General features: G+C 33.3%; 1 protein-coding gene across 2 annotated transcripts in view; it reads right to left on the bottom strand.

The window, feature by feature from the left end:
• LOC118272667 (UNC93-like protein) overlaps positions 1 to 24,536 on the bottom strand; it is a 74,209-nt gene that overhangs the window by 22,844 nt on the left and 26,829 nt on the right. Inside the window, exon 2 of one of the 2 annotated variants that reach the window (XM_035589336.2) lies at positions 11,391 to 11,478. The exons of the other annotated variant lie outside the window; for it this stretch is intronic. The gene's annotated coding sequence lies outside the window, so the exon portion shown is untranslated. The remainder of the gene's footprint in view (positions 1 to 11,390; positions 11,479 to 24,536) is intronic. 2 annotated transcript variants of the gene reach the window in all.

Below are 24,536 nucleotides of genomic sequence, written 5' to 3'. Positions count from 1 at the left end.
TCTAAAACATGTTTAGACAAATTCTTTCATAAGTACCAATAAATGTCATTTAATTATTTTAGTTAATAAAATCATTCTTTCTTCATTGGTTTTTGTGGCTGCTTGTTTGGACAAGTTTATATGAATTTCTGAGCAATCCGTATCGTGCATTGTTTTTTTTAATGAAAACTTGAAATTGTTTAAAACGTAAAATATTTGTCTGTCATTAAGGAAACAAGTTCTTCTTTAAATAATTTGTGTGTTAAGAATAATATATATTTTTAAGTACATTAGAATATGGCTTGCCAAATTTTGTCTTATGTATTTGGATAGATATTTACCTACCAGAATAGCTCTGTTCGTGATCTTAAAGTCGCAGCGACTAACGTACAATTTCTTAGGAATGTCTAAGCACCAATTTGCGATTCGAAACACCTGATGAACTTTAATTTAAATTGTTTATATTATGCACATTGACTATAATAAACATAAGTCACACACACCAATGTAGTAGGTTATTTCCATCTTTTTGTCAAGATTATAACTAGCATTATAGCGATTTGAATAACCAAAGCATTGTACATTGTATGTGTGTAATTAAAACATTGTCAAATAAAATAATATCCCTTAAGGAAACTATTAAAGTGTTCACATAAAATCGCACATAGGTGGGAAACTCAAATAATGTATTATCACGATGCAGTTAATTGCGGTGCAAATTGATTATTAAAATAGCATGTCTTAGGTACTCGTACTTCAAGATTTTAAATAAAACACTTCATTACATTGAATAATAACTGAGAGAATCCAACTACTACTGTTTTCAAGAATAGGATGTACATATTGTGTAAACTAATAATTGTAAACTAAAAAAAAAATGCTATCTAGCTTTAATTCATTAATTCAATCGTAGATATAAAAAATATGGGTTTTCTCAAGAGAAGCGCCTGATACTATTCTGTAGATGTATTTATGTATGTATAATTGCACACAAACATACATACATAATATATACATGCCAGACTGAGAACCTCCTGTTTTTTGTAGTCGGTCAACTGGCTTGTTGACCACACCACAAAGAAGACGGTTAGTTTGTGCAAAAACTTGTTAAATCTTAAGGAAGATTCGCAAAGAAAAGCGACACAGAAAAACTGTTTGTTACGCTAACAGCGATCTAGTGAAAGTGACGGTCGCAAGCCAACGACCGATTTAGTATACGAAAGCCTTAACAGTTCAATATGTTCATTGTACGGAATATGTTAAGGACACAAAAAGGACTGAGCAGATACAACAGTTTTGGGTATTATCAAACTACCGCATTGATGATACGGAGACAAAATTACTCCGAGCATTAGAAATGTCAAACAAAAATGGATTCTCCATTTTTAACGGAATTCGATTCTAAGCTTTCGATAAAATAAGTCAATCAGAATAGCCAGTGTTTAAACATACCAAAGTTCATATGCAGGACTAAACTGCGATAAACTGAATTTTAAATAATGATCTTATTGAACAGAGAGCATACTGCAAAATTCTTCAATTTTGCGGTGCGTGTGCATTTAATCCGGAAAATACCAATCAATGGCTGTCGCCGGCAGTGAGTAGTGCGTCATGGGCCCTTAAATATCGTTCACAGCTTCAGCTGCAGCTTCTACCATTAAGTGATTGTAATTAGCCTGCGACACGACACACAAGGTCTCTACGTCCATCGAACTGTCACAGTACCTACCCCGCGTCATTTGTTATTACCTACCTATTGAAATTAGTATTGTTTTTTTTTTTATAAAAAAGACTCATAATTCCTATGCGGATTGTGGTTCGTACAATCGTACCTAATGAATGTATTAAACACAAACCAGTCACGCTCTTGAATCTTGTTCGGTAATTAACGACTGTTTTGTCTTTATGAATAGCGTCTTTGAAACGTTTTATTAAGTAGATATTCACTAATATTCTTATAGCCAGTAGTTTAGTAGTTTTAGTAGTAGTTTAGTCTCCTTATTTCTATCGTAACGTAGTTCGACGAATCATCCTGTGACGCTCTTGCCATGGGCGAAGTGAGAGGGAGTGTCAGACTCTTACTGAATAAAAACCACCTTTTCCTACTCCTACGTTTCGAGCCGGACGGAGCCCCGATAAAGACACAAGTGGGTAAATATAAATTAAGCTTCTTATCTCTGTAGGAACATATAATAGAACAGGAGGGTATAGCTCTATTCTCGTACATCAGTCAGAAACCTAAGTAAAGCGAGAGCTTTCGAAATTCTAGTTCTGACATCGTTTTCATGACCTTTCGCCAATTTGCAACAAGGTGACAACTCTCATACATTTTGTAAACTTGTTGAACGTCATTTGATGAGTTTTGTGTGATGTTATCATACAAGATCGTAGCGTCTCGTATCTATATAACAAAACTTGTTCGTATTAAGTTTATTGGCACTTTGATACCTAATTAAGATAATATAAAATCTATTGACAAAAAACAAAAATTTTATGGGTAGTAAATGTTTTAATTTTCCAAATGGAGATAGGTAGAAGTAAATAATAGTGGTGCGATTCTCATAAAACGCAGTAACAAAAGCCTAATAATTTTATTTAATGCTCATAATTTTGCTAATTGTTTTTTTTTATTTATGAGATTACTTATATAGTTTAAATAAAACCACATTATTAAATTATATTTTATTAAAACTGGTTATTTATTAGTTTTAATAGATGTTTTATAGTCGATTCTGGAGTTAAATGATATCTTTGCGAAATCAAGCATGTTTCGCAACGTGAATAGCGGATTTCACGGTCGTCATGCGTGTTTTCGAAATGTCACATTTTTTTTTGCAAATTGCTTTTGTGAAAATAAATAAAACAGTTCATTCCTGTTCGTTCAAACCTGTTTTAATAAGTTCTGTTTAATAAACCTGCCCTGAAGATCAGATTAAATCCATTGCTAAAAAATCTTCAAATATTTAAATGTTTATCGGACTGTTTCTTTTTTGGGTTTTTCAAGTATTTTGAATATATTATGATGGAAATGAAATATGGAGACGCATAAACAGTTTCGCAATACTGATCGTCCTAACGACAGACACTGATCTGATGAATGCTAAATGAAAACTGGAAATACCGTTTTAAACTTTAGACTATAGTATTTTAAATCAATCTTTTGTTCGAAATGAAAGTCGTATTTTGCAAAAAATATTAGCAATTTCTTTCGTGTCAATCCCGTTGTCCGAATGCAAATTACACATTATTGACTGTATAACAGTTTTTACGTCACGCTGACGTATCGACACACCGACACAATGCCCATAAATATTCATAGTGAACCGTAATTATTGAAGATTTGACTTTAAGTTGAAGGATGTAAGGTGGAAGTTTGAATGTGAAGGTTTCGTGTTCGAAATTGGTATCTGAAACACGTCTGCAACGCTCAATGTCGATCAATTTATTCGCATGTTTCTCTAATAAATTTTGCTAATGTTAGACTTCACGTTATAATATAATTTAACAGAGAAGACCGACTCTGTTTTGTTTTAATGATACCGGTTTGCGTATTGAGACTGGAAAAACTTCATTAAGAATCATCTTAGCCATAGGGTGCTTTTCTACATGAGATGTGCTATGCTACGTTGCTATGAATGGCTTCCCTATCTATCGATACACCGGTATACTCGAGCTACGCATCTTTCACTTTGCGGCGGCGCATGTTACATCTTACTAGTACTAAGATGTGCTATGTAGTAAATCTCTTGTGGAAGAGCACCCTTGCTGTGACGTGAACATACTTTATACTGTGCTTACATGAAAAGTAAACATAGAATATGTTTAGAACTACTAAATATTTCCTTTTTTTTTTGCCTTTTTACAAGCAAAGAACCTCACATTATTTGAATATAATCAAAATATAGGAAGTCACAAATGCAGAAAATGCAAATAAATATTTCACAAATAAACGATGTTGTTCATATATCTTTTCTATTACAGTATAGTGTATATCCTCTTACACATCCATAAATGTGGTTTTTATGTTAATTTGATACATTCGTGTTGCAATATTGCAGACTTAGCGAGAACCAGACGCAATTATGAAATATTTCGATACATCTCAACATGATGTTTGTAGCTTAGCAGATTATTATTTATCATAGATATAGTCAGTGTCAGTATTTTATGATGCCGATTGAGCACCTTGTTTGTAAACATTAGGTTTTATTCTGCTTAGGTTCTGACTGACTTTTACTAAACTGACCTAAGTCAAAAGTATGATGTTATTTCGATAGTGACATGGCTTTAATAGATTAGATGATTGTTACTATGTTGCCTACCCCTTTAGGTAATAGTAGGTGTGATGTAATGCAACATAGACCAAATTGTAGTTAGTAATTACATCATGTAACAATGGTCGATGACGCCACAGCCTATGTACAATGAATGGCTTTTCGATATTCATAGTTTCACCACAGCCTCCATTGTATCGGTGCACCTCTATACCTGGTATTTGATACACTTATCTCCTTTTTGTATGTGCCCTGAACCTGTGTGAATTCTTTGTTTCTTAATAATTACGTAGAAAAGGCTAACAATACATAATTTTTATTTACACCAGTCGTTCACTCGACCAGTCGCAACTGTAACTGTCGTACTTATGTTAGTGTTAAGTCGGCAGTAAAGAAAATATAGAAGTAAATCAATTACAAATTACTCAAAATAGTGTAACACCAAACAAATTGCAAGTACTTAACCACTATCGAAGCGTGTACCACGGAAAAGGTACTTTCTTGCGTCCATTCGCAGAAGAACGAAAAAAATGAGGTGGTATTAAAAGCAATTAGTTTTTTGAAACCGAAAATTATTGCTGACGTTAAAAACTTATGAGCACTTGGTAACCTAGAGGTCAATCACCACCAGGGATAAAAATAAAAATGACGTAACGGCCATCATTCATCATTATTTCCTCGAACTGAGAATGGAGAGAAACGGAGCCGCTTGTCACATCGCTGATAAAGGGGTATGAGCCTCAAAATCTTCCCACACAATGTAAACGGAGTTAATCAAAATTAATTAACAAAAATAAAAGAAAAATCTAAGAAAATGTAAGGATTCCTTGCGTGTAATCTCCACAAGTCTAGATTAAGGATGGTCCTGTATTGTAGGCTCTATTTAAGAGTAAGAAGCATATAATGATTCTTGTTATGAACAGAATGCCTTTTTTAATTAAAATAACACATGAATAGTTTCTTTCCTTGTCATAGTACCTAGGGTAAAGCAGATTTTTTTTTCGATTGCCATTATTTTGTAGATTTAAGAATTTATTTATTAATTTTATCTATCGGTATATTGAGTTCCTAAGTTTTCGTGTATTGGTAAAAAATTTATTTAGTGTTGATTCCAGAAATTGTATCTATAGATAAGTAGGTATGTAATAACGTAATACATATTTTCTATATAAAGTAGGGTTGAAAAATGGCTACTTCATCATTCGGGTGAGAAGCTGAGTTCTTTTAAGATGCTTTGATGTATTTGTCGATGGGGTGGTCCTTGTGGTGTAACTGGGAACCGCAAGCCATTGTATTGTTGTGCCGCGATGATTTGTATGCTGTTGTGGCTTTTAAATCCAATAACTCTGAGGCTGCCAACGGTACCCTAGTTGAAGTAGGCACTATTTAATTCGAAAAGGAAAATGTAATTGAGAATATTCAGATTTTTTATCATTATGCAATTTTAATTGTAATTGAGGTAATTAAGAGATTTTCTTTAGTTTTCCATAAATGTCATAATATTTGGTATAAGTAAATAAGTAATGACAACGCTAAACTGACTTTGCGGTCAAGCCCAATTAACAAATGCACGACAATATTGTGAAACCGCAAGTTCCCAGCGATTGTTATAATTTCCATATTTTCAACCTACCTCAATAGATACATAATTAACATACATCAATGTTTCCCTTTATTCGATTAGCAATTCAAATAAGTTTCCACTCGATATACATAAGTACCTATAAACAGATGTTTCCGTATTGATGACCGCTCGTTTATAGTAACAATCAATAATTGTAAAACGTATCAACTAACAACTGTCCGATTTATAATGTAAACAAGAAACGAATAGAAATATATTTTCTATAACTCATCATTTTATGTAAATGCTTTGTGATTGAATACTTCCTTCAATGTCTTTATGACTGAGGAAACAGTGCATTTAAAAGATAGTGCTTGGCTAGTTTTTCTTGCTTACATTACGTAGGTACTTGTCTATTACGTATGTGCATGAATATTCTCTAGACATACATATATATGTTTATACACAATAACACTGACTGAACTGTTCATGTTAAAAGGTTCATGAACTCAAAATCATTCATTTTAAAAGCTTCTTTAGTATTGCTAACATTTGAGTTAGAGCTAGAGCTCTCAGGTTAGTTCGCTCAAAATATTTAATGCTATAGATGTAACGATAGATTATGTACAAAATTTTTCATTTAACCTAAAACATTGAAGGGCACCTCATTTGTTATTCGCAACAAGCCTAATCATTTTCTGTGTGTACAATAGCGTGACGTATTCAATTTAATTGTATGTTCTTAACTGGTAAATCAAAATTACCACAAACTCATCAATCAGATAAACGCGTATAAAAAGTTCATAAACAATAATACGAACCCTGAGGAGTAATTTGTGGGACTGGCTGGCCCTGCTCCATGGACAATTATATATTTTTTTCTTTAATTGCAGTAATTGTCACACAGACTCTCGATGTAATCATTGACATCGTCAAGCACGCAACACCTATAAATAATATGAACTCCTTGATAATGCTCGGATTGCGTTTAAAGGTACAAATTCGGGAACTTCTCGGCACAGGGTCAATTAGGTATGGGGGACACTTCAATTAGCCAAATAAAATGATCAAAAACATGATACGCCCTTCAGTCGACATTAGCGGTTTTAGTAAAACTGGATGTTGCACCAACACAAGAAAACAAGAATCCTTACACTTGCATCGAACAAAATTTTCAACTGATGACGTCAACTTCGTAAAAATGAGGGCGAACAATAAAAATTAATAATGTTCACAAGCTCAACACTATTACAATCGTAAGATCAAATGAATATGTTTTTCTTGGGTTTTTATATATTGTTTTTATTCTCTTATACTTGTTTGCACGTCGCGTCGTGATACGGAGATTGTTAGCTGTCATTATAATACGAAAAGGTTGGCGGACCAATCAAGAGGGCCCTCCTCCGTCTTGTAGAACAAAAACCGTGGTGGATAGTTTTTTACGAAGATGGTCCTGACATCACTTCGGTGTGTAGTGCTGTGGTTAGTTTTTGTTACGTGGGAAACTAGCAGATGAGCATTTAATTCTAAAGAAATGTTATTTAATTGATTATTATCTAACTTTTTATTGCTTATGTTATAGTAGTTATCGGTTATTGACATAAAAGTTCGCTCCTGTTTAATAAATGGTGAAATTACTTATCGCTTTTCAAAGTTTAAGCTGAAATTTCTTTGTCGCTTCCACACTGATACACCACATTTTTATGCCATGCATAAAGTATTAGCCTTAATGATTCGGGAATCTCACCACTACATTGATACCCGTCTAATAGGCCAAATATTATAAAAACAGTTACCCAAGGTTAATTTAAAATCAATATCATCACCTCAAGTTTCATACCCTCAAGTTCAAAGTCGTCATGGAATAAAATGTATTTTGAATTACTTTATTGCAATATCGATACATTCTCATTGAAACATGAAATATTATTATTGTCAATAAAAATCAGTAGGAACTAAATTGAAGATGCTCTGACGTTGTACAGTAAATGATCACTATCTTTTATAAGTTTTTTTTTTTTTATTTTGTAATTATACAAAGTTGTTTTGCGTCAACCTGCTGTAATAATTTAGGCATTGAATGGTGGTTCAAACTACCGAATATACAGCTCAAATGAAATATAAAATTCACATAAAAATTCCAGGGAACTTTATCGCGGGGTCTTGAGATTTTGAGGGTTATAAACCTATAAATTATTTTATCGAAAAGGTCGTGAACGGTGGCCGGTGGCGTGATCAAAAGCCTCCATGTCCGTGGTGAATGGATTGATGATGATGTTTGTTTAATTAGTAAAGTTATACTAAATAATAATTAGTATAAAAACTAATGGTTTGCTTGTTTATTTATTTAAAGAGACATATGTGCTATATGACTATATGTATTGTACTATGCCAACTGCTGCAAAATTCCTTCACAATTGAAAATCTTCTGTAATATTATTTACTTCATATTCTAATATTTATATTCTAAACAAAGATAAATGTTTTAAATTAAGACGAAGCTAATCAAATGATCACAAGTAACGGGCTGAATATTAATTATGATTTATAGATCTAGGTCTTAAAAGTATCGTTATTAATAATAAATTAAGAGCTTGTGTAACATCAGAGTTTGGTTCAGATCATAAGGAGGTCACATTCCACTTATTAAAAACAACATGACTTACATCCTTGCTATAATTATCTTTTAAATCTCATGTATCTTTGATGTACCGTATGTCTTAGAATTTTTATTAAGCTTTTACAACTGTAACAGTTTTTTTTATAAGTAAACGAGCGGACTTATCGTCTGATGGTAAGCAATCGTCACCGTCTATGGACACCCGACACACCAGAGGCGTTACCGGCGTTTTGGGGATTAGGAGTTTAAGGGTTGCTAGGAATCGGGGATGGGGAGGTAATAGGGCCTACAGTAACCTCACTTACACAACAACACAATGCAAACGTTGTTTTGAATCACTCCGGTCGAACCGTCCCAATCGTGCCGTAGCATAGCACTCCCACACTACATTTTTTGTATAATGTCTATCTATAGTTTCCATTGTAGTGAAGTCAATTCTTGTAAGTATATTAAGATTTTCCTCCTCGAACAGGAATCGAACCAAGTGTACAAAGTAATAATATGAATGTAAATAAATACCGACAACTATCGAATAACCGGTACGTACTCGACAAGAATGTATTATGTATCCGTTAAATGTTCGTATTAACTATGACTTTTTGCTTCACATATTTTCGAGGGCAACCAGTCGGCATTCTTCCTAGATGTCCTACTTTGTGACGTCACAAAGAATATACATGTCATTGTCTATTAATGTTGGTGCATATCAAATAAGTAAAGTAGTATTGAGCTTTTCATAACTCCGCGTTACAAAGTGATTTTTCTCCACTTTTGCATTTCTCTGTATGAACGTTACGGATAAGTTATTCCCAGTATACAGGGTTGTCCATTACAGGCGCCAGTGTATAATAACAATGTGTATAATAACTATAGGTTTCTAAATTAGAGAGGGTGGGGATGTGAATGCTATCTCTAAAATGTAGCAACAAGGAAAAACTAGTAAAAATACCAGATTTTTAGTAGGCACAGAACACGGATACGACATCAGGTTTGTATCATTGTTATAAACTAGAATACCAATAAAAATCACGGAGATGATTCCTAGGCAGGTTATAAATTAGGACATATCTGTGAAAATCTGCAAGAAAGGCAGTCCTTGGTGGTGATTTCTGGTGAAAAGTAGAATGTCACATAACGTGAACTACTCTACCCTTTCAAGAACAAAAGGCGTGATGTTTTCCAGGATAAAATACAAGTTGTAATAAACAGAATACAAGAACTACTAAAGTGGTTATGATACTAGGAAGAATACATTAGGTATATGTATTGTATACATTATAGAAAAATATATGCAAGTTAAAAGGTCAAGGTATCAATAGATGTGCTTGCAGACATATGCCTTCATAAATAGCAGAGTTTCATAGTGTTTCTATTACGTATTTTATATTTTTTATGTCTGATTTGCAGAGAAAATTTAAAACATCTCATATTTATTTCAATTACATAGCTAGATGTAAAATTATTAGTTTTACAAGAACTAATTTTATTTTCAACTGTGCTGACAAGCTAGTGTACCTATGATCGAGTCACTATTCAAACATTTTGTATGGTAGAAAACAGCTGTAGTCTGGATTTAAGAAAACATATAAAATGTAAATAAGTATGTTCTAGTTGCAACAAAAGTGTCGTGTATGTCGTATGTAGGTATTGTTCGAGTTGTTTAGTTACATTCAACGAGTTACTAGGCTGGGTGGAATCTATACTTAATATTATAAAGCTGAAGAGTTTGTTTGTTTGTTTGAACGCGCTAATCTCCAGAACTACTGGTCCGATTTGAATAATTATTTTTGTATTGAATAGTGTATTTATCGAGGAAGGCTATAGGCTATAAAACATCACGCTATGACCAATAGGAGCCAAGCAGAGCGGGTAAAACCGCGCGCAAGTAGCTAGTATTTAATATTTTACTTAGGTAGCGTAACATTTGAAATAAGAATATTTCAAAAATACTTTTATGTCCACTCTTCCATCTAACTTTCTCACAAGAAGAAGATTTTCTCACAAGCTACAGATTTACGACAGATGTTAACGACATCTATCAAGTTTTATGCTAAACTTAGCACGAATAACAATATAGGTATAACCACATCGGTTATGCAGACAGAGTTGACCCTGAACTAACTTTCCCTGCAATCATTATACAACAGCACGTACAGAACTAAGTAGTTGGTTCACTGAACACCGACAGTCACACACTCAACATAATCAAATATTAAAACTCATAAAACAATAAGAAAAGTTAAAGGTTCATTCAGATGGAAACATAAACCGAGATCATTGTTTCACGCAACATAAGACGCACCCGTCAATCCGTGTGAAAGGAGGTCCCACGTCTCCGAATTAGAAAACCTATTTGCTAGGACACGTAGCCTGCTTATAGCTCGTAAAAGCATTAGGTCGCTGTCACCGGTAACAAAATTCAGAAATTACTCACCTACATAGATACATCGGTAAAATCGGTACGAATCGTTAAAATTCGTCAACAAGGAATCGGGTGACCGAAGATATTGACACTATTCTGTCGGACAGTTAGTGTACATTGATTGAAGATTGAAGTTCATGTCAACATTGATTAATTGAAGTCAATAATTGATATCCTCATCTACAGGATAGACAGCGACTGTTGACATACTTATTTGTTAAACAAACGAGTTTAAATGAAAACATCACTAGTGTCTACTTTAGTAGAAAAATCAGAGAACTCAACAGCAATGTCAATAGCCTCTTACAAAATTTGGCACGACATTGCGGGGACGATACCATAATAGCACCTAATAATAACCACAGAAGAACGATGTTAGTGTAAATGGCTTGCTTGTTTGAAACTAATTTTTATTTATATTGAATTGCAAATAGACACCGATTCTCAACTGATCACACTCATACTTAAGGCAGTACGAACAAGTTAATGGTGATCATTTCTGTTTCCATATAAAAGTCCTTGTATACATACTACGTGTTTGTTGTTATCGCGACGTCGTCGATGAGTCCCCGCAGGCCAGTGGCGGGGTCCGGGCGAGTGGCAGGCCAGTCCTCGGCGACTATAACCAGACCACACCGGTTAGACTAGGTTCAAACTCGATCGCACAGCCATCATTCGCAGGAGGAAATCTACGCCAGCAATTGAAAGAATCCCGAACCTTCGTCTCGTACAGAACGAATTGAAACAGCACTCACTTACAACATTTGTGTTTGGTCGCACAATTTTATGAAGTTTAAATAAGTAAGTAAGTAAGTTGCACTCGTCTTCCGTGGTTTTGATAGAATCAAATCAAGAACATTTATCAGATAGACCATCACTATACTTGCAAAACGACTTGCTCACTTTATATCGTATTATCATTATATATATTATTATCAGCCACAACACGTCCACTGCTGAACATTTTATATAAATTTTGCTCTAGCACCTTATAAATGATGGCCTAATTAATTTTATTTTACAATTTTTTTTTTGTTTTTGAGATCTGAAATAAACAACATTCACAACATAAAGAGCAGGAAAATCCGACGCACAGACGCATAATGTGCAAATTATGTGTACATGGGACACTACACGTCGTAGTAGTAACATCCTATATGTGTATGTTTTTATTGTTTTCAAATGGAATGATTGACAAATAGCTTGAGGATTGATTGTTGAATTGATTGATTCAATCGATGGGCTGTCCAATAAGCCACTTGTATTCGTGTCGTTAATACCGGCTTCCATTGGAATTTTGTGGTTTCTTTTGCGGTTACCGCTGCTGTAAACTTTACCTACATTTCATAACCGAAGGACTAAACTGTGCTCCAAATTAAATTCATGTTTCGGAAGCCAGGTTCTCACCACAAATTAGTGTTTACTGTAATTACAAGCTATTTAACAGATTCAGGGCTTGTTAACTGCCAGAAATCGTTTGATATTTTGCAGGTTTTATGAAAAAATGACAAAAAATTAAGATATAAACTCAACAATAAAATACTTAAAATCATCTTCTACACATACGATTTTGATTGATATTATTTTATACTGACTCTTTATGTGTTGGTAAGGAAAGTTCGGTGTGATTATTGTGTTAATTCACATATACATGTTTACAACGCACAGCCAAAACCACCGGACATTATTCGACAATCAGACACGGTTTGAATGAGAAAATTATTTATTTGCGTGACATGACGTACCTAGTCAATGTTTTTTATTTGATAAACACAACTAGTTTCTTTATTCTCAGATAGCTGTAGAAAAAATGTATCGAGGAAGTATTTTTTTTTTCTTACACCATTCTATTATGTATATCAAGGGTCGTTGATAAATGCCAGTCTCGACATCAACATACATTCTTATGACGTCATAAATTATTACGCACATAAAACCGCTACCTTATTTGATAATTTATGACAAGTATTAATGAAATGGGGAACCATCATGTCTGACGGAGTAAGATTATATTACATCCGAGAATAATAAACAAAGACTTTATAAGAAATCGTTAGAATAAAAAGCTGTTTGCTTTTAGCAAATAGTCTTATTGCTGTAGGTAAGTCGTTAAAGCTAGTACACACCGCATAATATTTACTAGGCGTGATAATTAAATATTTTCTTAATGGTCTCGAGACGATTATTTTTGGTTGTCGTACCATTTCGAGATGGCATCGATGACGAGAAATATGTATTATTAGATATTGAGGTTTTAAGCGGAATTCCCGTTGAAATTTAAATGAATATCTAATCTGTCTACAGTTTTATTCAATGTCGTTACGTAAGAAGTATTTAAATAGTAATAAAGAAAATTGTAGATAATAACGTGGAAACCGCAGTAACTATAAGCCACTTTAATCCCAGAAATGAATATTGCCTACTTATTTCCTAAGAAAATTCCAAGCATCGATATACACACACACACATATGTACATTCAAATCTTTTTTTTAAATATTTCTGTAACACTTTTTACGTATTACATGTTTATTTACTCTTTGATTTAAGGTGCACATTCAAATCAGTAACTTTGTCAAGGGTACTTACGGACAAGCACCGTTCCGCTGAATAGTTTAAATGTTATTTAAATTAAAACTAAAATATAATAAAACTCTTTTAGTCTCAAGATTCGTTAAGCACACGATTTAAATAAATGTTTGAACTAAGTTTAATTCGGATGATGGAAAGGTTTTTTTAAGCTTCATAAGACCTTGGATGCTTAGTAGCATTTTTTTAGAACACATACCTACTTGCTTGCACTTAAATATGTTAATCTGTAACACTTAACATATTATGTGTCGACAAAAAATTGCTTAAATGTTCAACAACATCCTTTTTGTATCCGTTTGATAATTCTTATTCAAAGTAAATACGTTTTGTTTAAACGAGAGTGCGTTCGGCGCTCTGATTGGTTGGTTTATTCGAGCCAGCCAATCAGAGCGCCGAACGCGCTCTCGTTTCGGTTATTTTAAACGTAAAGCAAACTCGTACTAAGGATACAGGCACATGATATTAATATAATGCTCAGGTGGAATATATTAAGTTGTATTATTGTACATACATAACGTAAAAGTACCAAGTTATATGTATAAAAGTTCCGTCTGACATACTTCAACAGAGTTACTATGTAAATATTTTCATCTAATTTAACGCTGCGTTTGCTCTGTCAAGCATAACTTAACTAGTCACATTGCTCTGTCACAAAAACGTTTTAACTAAGTATTAGTACCATGTATGTACGTGATGTAGGTGATTATATTCCCCGTTTCATTAATTTAAATCAAGATTAGCTCTCAATGAGTTTTACCGGATGGCACGAGATGCAATTTAAGATGAAGCTCGTCTACCAAGAATATACCTATTCCTAGATCACCGAGGAAATAATTAGTAGTTATAATTTATTAATTGTATCTAACTTCCGCTCACATTATGTACCTACGTGTTGGTGGGAAACTTGAATGAACAACGGTAATGTTAGGGCATTTTGATTTACAATACAATGTGGGGTTTTCCTGCACGCTCGAGGAGGCACCACTAAATGCTAATTTAGTAGACGTTAATACTTGCAAGTTAGGCTCTGAGGTGAGCAAAATTCTAAGCAGTGTCATGCTCACTAGATTGCAATCTAAATGGCGACAATGTAACCTGTTACTTGCGTTACTGGTTGATTTATTTATAGAAGTACTGGCTCCCCGCCAGAGGCTTTGCCTCTGTAAAGCATTCAAAAACCTTTAACGAGAAGACCTGTTAGTTACCGTGAAAACCGCATTAGCATGAAACGAAAAGATTCTTTAATGAGTATGTCGTATTGATTAAAGGACTGAATTCACTTCTCTTACGTCAGTGACTTACGTGACATCATTTAAGTTGGAGGTTAAGCTGCAGAACATAATTTGTGCAATGAATGATGCCAGATAATGGTGCGGGGTTCGCGAGATGATGCGATCTTTCACGACGGAGCACGAATCATGCTCTGCTGAACAAACGGATGATATCTTAAATACTATCTTTTCCTGTTAAGCTAATTGGTGTAAAGGTTGTTTGTGTTGTTGCATGTGCAAAGGTGACGCGAAGTACGAGATCTTTCAGTAAACTAGAATTATACGGCAGTACCTTCCTTCATGTAATTCCTTGCTTTGTAAGACGCGATTAAATAATGTGTATGTCTTTTCTAACGTCTTTTAAGAAAGAACGTGTTGGATCTACGTCGGTATAATTGTTGCGATTAGTGGTAATTTTTTTGTTCCGTAATACTTCGTACATTGCATGGAGATACGACAAATTATAGTGGTCTATGAATTATAGCTAAGTACTTCTGTAGATGTACATTAACACCTCGGATAAAGATATGTTCACAAAGGAACTCAATTATTTTAGTATAAATACATAAGCATTTTCCACAACACATGTAAGTTTACTTATTTGATAATGCCAAAGATAATGCCACAGTGTTCTATTGATGGCAACAATGACTGAAGTATAGTTTCCTAAGTAGTACCTAGTCAATGGAAAATGAAAGTAGCAATAAATCTAATAAACTTGCAGTTTCTATTACTTTACGGCTATTCACCTGCGCGTACACAAGAATGGAAATAATACTACATTGAATAGAGCTGCGAATATGTCAGGCCCCTTATTAACAAGTTTTTGTTGAACACAAAATGTGTCGAAGCAAATTACATTATAACTACGTAATGGTAAAACAATTTAGCAGCGTTCATCACTCATTGGTTAGGCCCAACACCTTAACATGAATTGAAAAATAATTATATGTACAAAACAGAGTCTCATTATTCAAGCCTTTATTTGTGTGCGATACTAAAAATAACTTATCATTACTCATTTTGTTAGAATATAAGTTTTAAATGTTAATTATAAGCCTCATGTAATCGGAGTGGAGGCTTACCAGCCACGGGCATGGGGTACAATTCCAGGTCTTAGTGTTTATATTGGTCAGAGATCCTTTGCTTGGCGGTCGCGCCTGCCACTAAGAAACCAAGTTGTCATAAATAAGTCAAACAAAAATAACAATGGACTTTACACCTTCCTTGTAGGTCATCAAAGACGCCAGAGATCAATTACTTAATTACCGTAATTCTCTCGAAGTAAAGACAGCAGCAGTCACGACTGTTGTGCAACGTCTCGTCAACCTCGTGTCCTGCCCTAGCGCCATTCGTCAATGAAACGTGATAAAGTAGTAGGTAGCTAAGTTTTCACACATGTATTCCATTTCCGATTGCGATAGTTCCTTGGGTGTTCCGAAACAAACAATTTAAGAGATCATTCGCGTTACTTTGCTGCAATGATGCAAAAACTGAGCGCACACGTATAAATAATACATGAGTTCTATGTCATTAATTTTAAAAATATCTAAATAATACGTACATTTTTAGCCAATTATAAATTAAATTGCATTTTGTACCCAAAAAACATAATAAGAGAACACGAAAACGATTTAGCTGGGATGTGTTATAGTAAGTCTCCTTTGTGATTTGCAAAAAATACTCAATTACATTTATATTGTGACCGAATAATAATAACTTGAATAAATAAACCTGTCAGGTTTATTGTGCTCCTCTATAATATAATTGTTATTGATGTAGGTATGGTTTGCGAAGGTGGACATATTTGTTTGCACAACCGCACTGCATGGGGTCGTGTTTTTGACGTCACATGCAAAAACATGTGTTAAGTTACACCTAGTTATTTTGTCTAGTTGTGAAATTATATGTTTATATGAACAAAGAAATGTACTACACGTTACGGGCTATATACACAGGTAGTTTGTAAGACCTCACTTTATCATTAATTGGATTCTGATTAGGATTTGGCGTTCACGATACGACGTAATATTTTGTTAATTTAAAACCATCTTCGTGCAAAGCCATTGAACTTCGTTTTTAAGGAAATCTTTTAGAAGTGTTGTACACAAGTCAAGAGCATAGTAAACAGTAGATACGTTATGTTATACCAGAATCCTCCATGATATTCAATATATTTTTAAATATGACTTAACGTTTACATAACAAGCCCTTGAAACACGGGTAGTATTATGAAGAAGTATTTTTTAAACACGAGCGAATAACTGCTAAGTTATTCTGTTAACATTGCTCGAAAGTTGGTAAAAGTAAGGGTTTATAATGTAGGATATAATTAATAAACTGCAAATAGCCATGGGCTGGACCGAAGCCCGACATTACGAGTGACTGCTTACTAAGTTTACAACCGGTTGGCAAGTCTTCATGAAACAATCTTATTTATTTATGTTTAGTTTCCTTTATGAAACGGCTGCGGTAAAAGTTCCCACGGTGTTTGTTTTATTTATATCGAGGGAAAGGTTAAATATTTCTTTTTGAAATATAATCTGCGTTAAAGAAACTTGTGTGATAGTGATGTGCGCAGGCGAGTCGTGCGCACTTCTAATGTTCTTTCGACGCAAAGCCAAAAGTCGGTCGGCGGCGAATACTTTAGCTCTTTGTATCCTAGCCTTACCCTAGTACCTAAATGACTGAAAACCAGTTTTCTTTAGTCCTTTTTGTTCTTCTCGGATCTCAATCACCATTTATAAAACACATTTGAGGGTACAGCTGATTACTGTTAGTACTTGCTGTGGTTGCCACCTCAAATGAAAACTATCAAATAGTGGCTTAACAAAAAAACTGAATAAGTATAAAAATCTGAATATAAAAGCTATAAACAAACGAGTATCCTGATCTAAAAAATTCTTGTGATTTCTTGGCTGCCGTAATAATATCACTAACTTTGTCTTGATCTCAGAAATGCTACCAGCAAGATCCGTGTCGAGAAAAAAGTTCGCTTTTTATACATAATATATGTATTTGACTGGAGGCCTTTGCCCTCTCAATTCAAGTATGTCTATGTAATAATAGTTGGCGCCCGCATCTGCACTCAAAAATTCATTTAAAAAAAATCTTATATTTACATCAAAATAAAATTTAAAATAATAAATTAGGTAAGTGCGACAGCATAATACACAATTTTGAACATTCAAGAATATCTCTACCTACTCCCATGGGAGACAGCCGTGACGTAAATCTGTTTCAATTAATGACTTTTTATTACTAATATGCAATTATTATTGAAACAAAGATTCTTTACTGTCAAGAAAAAGATATACAGTACCTACGTGGAAATGGCGAAATGGATATATATATGAGTTTTATGTTGATAGTCTCCGTGATTTATTCATAATTAACGGGAATTCCTTATCTAAGACAGGTGTACTTAATTTATGGTTAGATCTTAACATATGTGCCTACTAGATATCAAATGTCAATGTTGAAACTATATTTTATATTAAAACTTTAGTAAAGTAAAGTTATAAGTGTAAGAGTATTATTATTATTTTTATGGGATAAGCTGCAAATGAGCAATCCGATAACCTTGCAGCCTCAGAGGAGTTACAAGAGGGATTTGGATTCCATACCGATATTTTGTGAGGCCGTGGGATACCACGGTGAGTGACATGATAACTCAGGTCGAGAAATTCAAGCTGAAGCATGTCTCTCCCACACTTAATGCTTCAATGGTTTCCGTGATAAAATTACCTACTTCAAGCAGCGGATTTGAACAATTATATTTTAATTAATAAAATTTGTAATGTCGTACACATTAACCTAAATTCATTTCGATAGTAGTTTAAAATAGTGTACCACATGTATCTTATATCTTACGCCATATTTCAAGGTACTCTTTCGCCATATTTGATGGCGTTTATGTATTAATTAAATTAATCGTGGATATAATAATTATAACCCATACCTCTTACCTGAGAACCAGAGCTCACTTTATAAAGACAGTGTTAGGCAGTATACTTTGAAAATTCGAGGTAATTAGATTTTACTGTCAGTAGTTTTTTACAAGATATTTTAAAGTCTTCAAACTCGAAAAGACTAATATTTTTACAAAATCTTTTGCGCGATTTAAACGAAATGGAAGTCATCACGTTTCTACAACATATAAAATTATTACAAGTTTGTAATAATTTTATATGTTGTAGTACCGTACATGAATCTCGAAATCTTTACGATGATCTAATTTAAAACAAAATAATGATATTTTATACTAATTTATTCTAAACACACGAAGGAAGCCGCAAGCGCATAACTTGAAAAAGTTACCTTGTAACAGCGGTTAGGTGTAAACAAAGAAAAGCTACAGCATTTGTTTGTTTTTTCAATTTACTAAGGTACTTATTTCAAAACAGGTCGATAGAGGGATGACAACTAACTATAGCAACTCTTAATCCTTTTATTTTGTTGTCCACATTACTTAAGTTACATTGTTAGCAATACTTAACTTTAAGTACCACTTACACATACAATGTCTCAGCTACTTTATAAGATTACAGATAATCGCAATACAATTTACAACCTACTATTCATAAACCTAAAGACGAATGTAGCCTGTCTTACAATTAAGTGAGTAATTAGATTTTTTGTACGTTTTATTCTCGATGAGCTAAAAATGTATCCACACGATTGTTTAAGAAGAAGAGATATAATTGTGTTAAAATACTGGTTGTACAAATCTGTTTTAGGGGATTCTTGGCAAAGTATTAAGTTCGCGCAGTACATGTTTTTTTTATTAAAGTTAGAGGTTATATTTTGATAAACAATGGAGTAGGTACAACATATATGCAAGTACTTGTTTCTCAAGTTAACAATGCGAAGTATACACGTGCTTTTTGTCAGTTAAATTAATAATACAGAATTAGATGTCACAGCAGAAAAGTGTGTTTATTCTGCTAAGTCATGTTAACAATGTATTATAGTTATTTATATATAATTGTCAGTAGACATCCAGTACCTACGGAAGATAGGTATAATGGCACTTGTTTCTAGCATTCTCAAGCTTTATCATTAGCGTGTTTTGTTACCTGTTAATACGTATTAAAAATAAAGGAATGTAAAAAAAATGAATGTGTGGATTCAATCCACACATTATTATTTGGAAAATAATATGACAATATAACGTATCTACGATCGTACAAATCTTCTAAAACGTCCAAAAAAATTATGAAAAACTGGAATAAGATACCTACCTATTAAATTATTATTAAGAATCTTCATTTTTTCATTATGTTTATTTACTAAAACGCAAATCATATAAGGTTCTTGCCGTCTATTCGCGAGTCAGTGACACCAAAAGAAAAGATCATACCGTGATAATAAAAACCTGAAACTCGTTTAGCGGGGACATGGTCGTGCCAACTGCCATCGCGATTCTCCGAAACTTTTACGAGTTCAATAAGTATTGAAATGTAAGCTAATTTAAAGACACAAGCACCATCGTTCAAAGGGAAGTGATGGATGATTGAAGACTTTTATAAAAGGAACATAAAAGTAACTGTTTTTCTCGCTAAGCACATATAATTTAACCCAATGTTAAGGATTCATTTACCGTAAACCAATATCAAGAAAATAAACACATATTATGGTTTCATGATTTGATGGAAAAGCGATTCTTGATAGGACGAAATGTATTTATCTAGACGAAACTACCTATAATTAGGTACTATAAACTTGCTATAAATAACTTGTTTTAAATACTAATATCTGTTAAACTAGAAAATAAACTCGATTTAATTCAGCGAAAATCCTTAATCCGCGTTTAGTTATACAGACGCAACATATTTCTTTATATTTGGATTTTTTTGAGGGGGCCATCATCCAGTCGCTTCTCCCACTTTAGACGAGGCGAGAGGGAGTGTCAGACTCTTACTTTATATTATATATATGTATATATATGTAATCGTTCCAAAATCAGTAACCTACATATAAAATATGAGTAAATAAAATCGAAGCATTATCCTTGATAGGTTACTGCTATTATTTCTCTTAACCTTTGTTACATGAAGTTTACCTAGTTTAATATATGACTAGAAAAGCAAGTATGAATCATATGTGTGTAGTTATTTATTTTGTGTGAGCTATGGCATGTATGAATAGTAAATAAATGACAATTAATGCTGTTACAATGCGTCACACGTATTTTACCACTAATGCTTATCGCTATAATATTGTCGTTTTTTTGCACCGCAGTGTATTACGACTGAATGAATTACATGTTTATGCTTACTTTTGATATTCATAAATCATCTAAAGTCATTATTCCGTGTTTTGTAAAAAGTATATATATAATTTTATTTCCTTTATTTGGTTAAAAACAATTTTTTGTGTCTGACTTTGAGCACTTTTGACATATTTTACGCTGTTGTATGAAATTGTTTAGAACATAAATAGATAAATGTTGAATCCATCTCTGACATTTCTGATGGTTCCTTATTATTAGCTGGTGTATGTTACTCGTTACTCGCGGCAACGGACTTAGGATTAAAATTTTGGGACCTGCTTATGATATATCAGCTTTAGTAAAAACAAATATATGTCTTCTTCAATCCAGATTTTCATTTACAATTTCTTTACGCGTTTACTTGCTTTTATATAAAAATCACCGAAGATTTTATACCATAAATCCCAATCACCTATTAAACCGCAAGATTTGATACAAACTTATTATATAGAAGTCGTTGATCTTGAGTCATTCTGAATTTATGACGTATGAAGACAGCGCGATAGTAAGACGTCAGCTAGCGAACGACATTATGTTAAGGTCTATCCCTGTGGACCGACACGTAACGTTAGAAGGTTAAAGGGTCAATGTTAATTTGAAACGAATCATAAATGATGAACCTCTTAGCGATGAGGTGCGGAATACTAATGACTATATTTTATTGACCGTACCAACGGTTAAAATTGTTTTATTAGTAAAACAACCGCAAGGTCGCCGTGAAGACGCAGCCTTCGATCGTTTTTCTAAATATTTATACGGCGGCCCCTCAACTATGACATTAGGATACGAACTTCCGCGAGTTTGTAAATAAAAAAATTGGCGGTGAAAGTTAAAATGTGAAATCCGATGTACTCGTATGCAAAAATATATTTACCTGCCGCGGTAAAGGACCTCCTCACTCAATAAAGACGTGTGTACTAGATATAAATTACTTCGAATGTTCGCTGTTCATTTTTTGTTTGTAATTCCAAGAAATATTTAATGATGATACTTTAATTAATGCCATTAAAATAATTACCGTTTTTTATTCCATAGACTGTACCCTGTTATACTGACTATTTTTAGTAGAAATATGCAAAGATTTGCTTGATTATTTAAAACTTATAAATACTAGTCTCAATGGAGGTTTTGATAAATGGCTATCGTAATTCAACGTAAATATGTCGAAAAATAAAATCAAGGCAGTCTAGTAAATATTGTCAAGAGCACACATATACCTACATTAATTATTTCGATATAAGACACCATGTTGTACACAAATAAAAATTTGGCCAACAAAACAGAAAGTATACTGATTTTATGGTGTTTTCTATTTCAAGTGAAGTTGTCCGATGGCCCGCCCCACTGACCCATAAGTACGACGGCTGTTCGACCAATATCAAGGCACTGATAATGACACGTCAAGGAAACTACATCACTTGCATACTAAATGCTATATCTTCCACTATTCAAATATTGTGAAATGTCACTGTAGAAGTAGGCAAACGACAAACACAGACTTACCCATTCTTAGTCTTTGTTTAAGTATTTGTTTAATTCTATCTACATTTGTATTACTAACGCCTTTATATAATTATATCCATTAGAAATAACTTTTTTATTATAGTATACTTATAATATTAATTTAATTAGGTAACAAACTATAAAATGTCTGAAAATACACTTTTAATTAAATTATGCTTGATAAAATGTTCTCATTAAAAAGTATTTTTTGTCTTGCGCAGTTGGTTGTTTTTTGAATAAATCATTTTTTTTGTATAATATAAAAATATATTACATGCAGTATTGAAGTGTAGTGTTTATGTACTCCTGTTATCACCAAGTATATGCTATTAGCAATTCTAGCATGCACGTGCATTGCGGTTACTTAAACGATTGCGACGATTGCTATAAAATATAAAAATCGATAAACACAACCCTACCGACCGGATTCTTCTACTACATTAAATTATTCTAATTCGTAATCATATTATTGAATACTATTACTTAGATGAATTAAATGTAGACACTCAAGCTGTCAGCGTCTATTTCAGTCAAAAAACAATGTATAATTTATTTTATTACATAAGGTTAATGTATGCAACATATAATAAGTAATACGTGTATATTATTTTTAAGCAAGACGTATATACTTCAAGAACAATATATCATTATTTAATAGTCCGCAGCAACTAAAAGAATCCGACGTTTTTTGCTCGTAACATTGCTTAGATTGATCTAAATTAATTCTGCGGGTAACATTGATGAAGAATCTCTTTGATTGTTCCAATTCGCCGCGTATCATTCTCATATACCCAAGCTGGCTGGTGTCAGTCAATCATTTGATCTGAAACGTTAGATTAAAATATCGTCTCTCGGTATCTTCGCCTGTGGCCTAAAACATTTCAATTAACAAAACCTGATTTGAAGCAACATAGACTTCTAATTAATATTTTACAATACCTGTTTGTAATTTTGTGCATATTTGGGCTGCGAATTCGAAGCAGACGAAATATTATTTGAGATCATACTAATGATGGAGCGAAAGTGGCCGCAAAAGTAATTACTTATAGAATTAGGTTTGAATATCGAAAATCGTTTCGAATACACGACGCTTGCCCGTGATTCCACAGCGTCGTCTTTAAAAAGCTTAATCATTTATTTATTATATCTGGTCACGAGACATGATATAAAGTCGCACGTGACAGAATAACGAATCAAATGTTATTTATATTGAAATCTATACAATTGAATAATATTACCCTTTGTAATTTTTTGCTATTCCTTTATTTGTTGAAAATCCACAGGTTAGTTTATCATGAAAGAAAATAATTTGTAAATAGATAGTAAATATCACTGGGAAAGTTAGCCTGTAACACAGCTAGGATGGGATGCTTGTGATCAATAACATACCGACAAAAAAATAACATAATCGTGTAGGAAGTTTAATAAAAGATGTTTCAATAGACTACGTTGTTTTCAATAGCTATAAAAATTGTTACGAAATCGCGGATTATATTATATATTGTCACGAACGTAACCGTCATCAATCATCTTACAGGAAATAGTTTTATGCGAAAGCTGTACAGTTTTATTCGGACTCAGAACTATACTGTCAACGGGGTGCGTATGCGTCATGTAATTATCCTTAAATAAGCAGTAAAGGATGAATATTTTTTTTGTTAGTCATAAAATATGTGGTCAGTCATTGAACTGCAGGTAAATTATTATTAAAAGACTAGCTTTTGTTGTTTGCCAGAACGGGATGGAGTTTATCAAATGTAGTTACTCATTGCTATTGAAATGGCCTACTTAGGCACTTGTTGTTAATTACTTTTCTAATGTGTCACCTAGAATTCTGCAGGTACATCTTTTGTTTGCTAAACGGTTTCTTAGTTCGAAAAACATAACATAACTTCATCATGTTATTTACGACGCCTGCAATACAGGATTATTTATCTGTTTGAATATAGACTAGGTAAAAACAAAAGCTGTATACAATAAAAGCTTATATACCTATATTATTAATCATCATTATTGTCATCATATCAGCCTCGAGTCGT

This window comes from Spodoptera frugiperda, chromosome 25 (assembly GCF_023101765.2).
Source record: "Spodoptera frugiperda isolate SF20-4 chromosome 25, AGI-APGP_CSIRO_Sfru_2.0, whole genome shotgun sequence".
Lineage (NCBI taxonomy): Eukaryota > Metazoa > Arthropoda > Insecta > Lepidoptera > Noctuidae > Spodoptera > Spodoptera frugiperda.
This window is presented reverse-complemented; position numbering and strand designations above follow the sequence as displayed.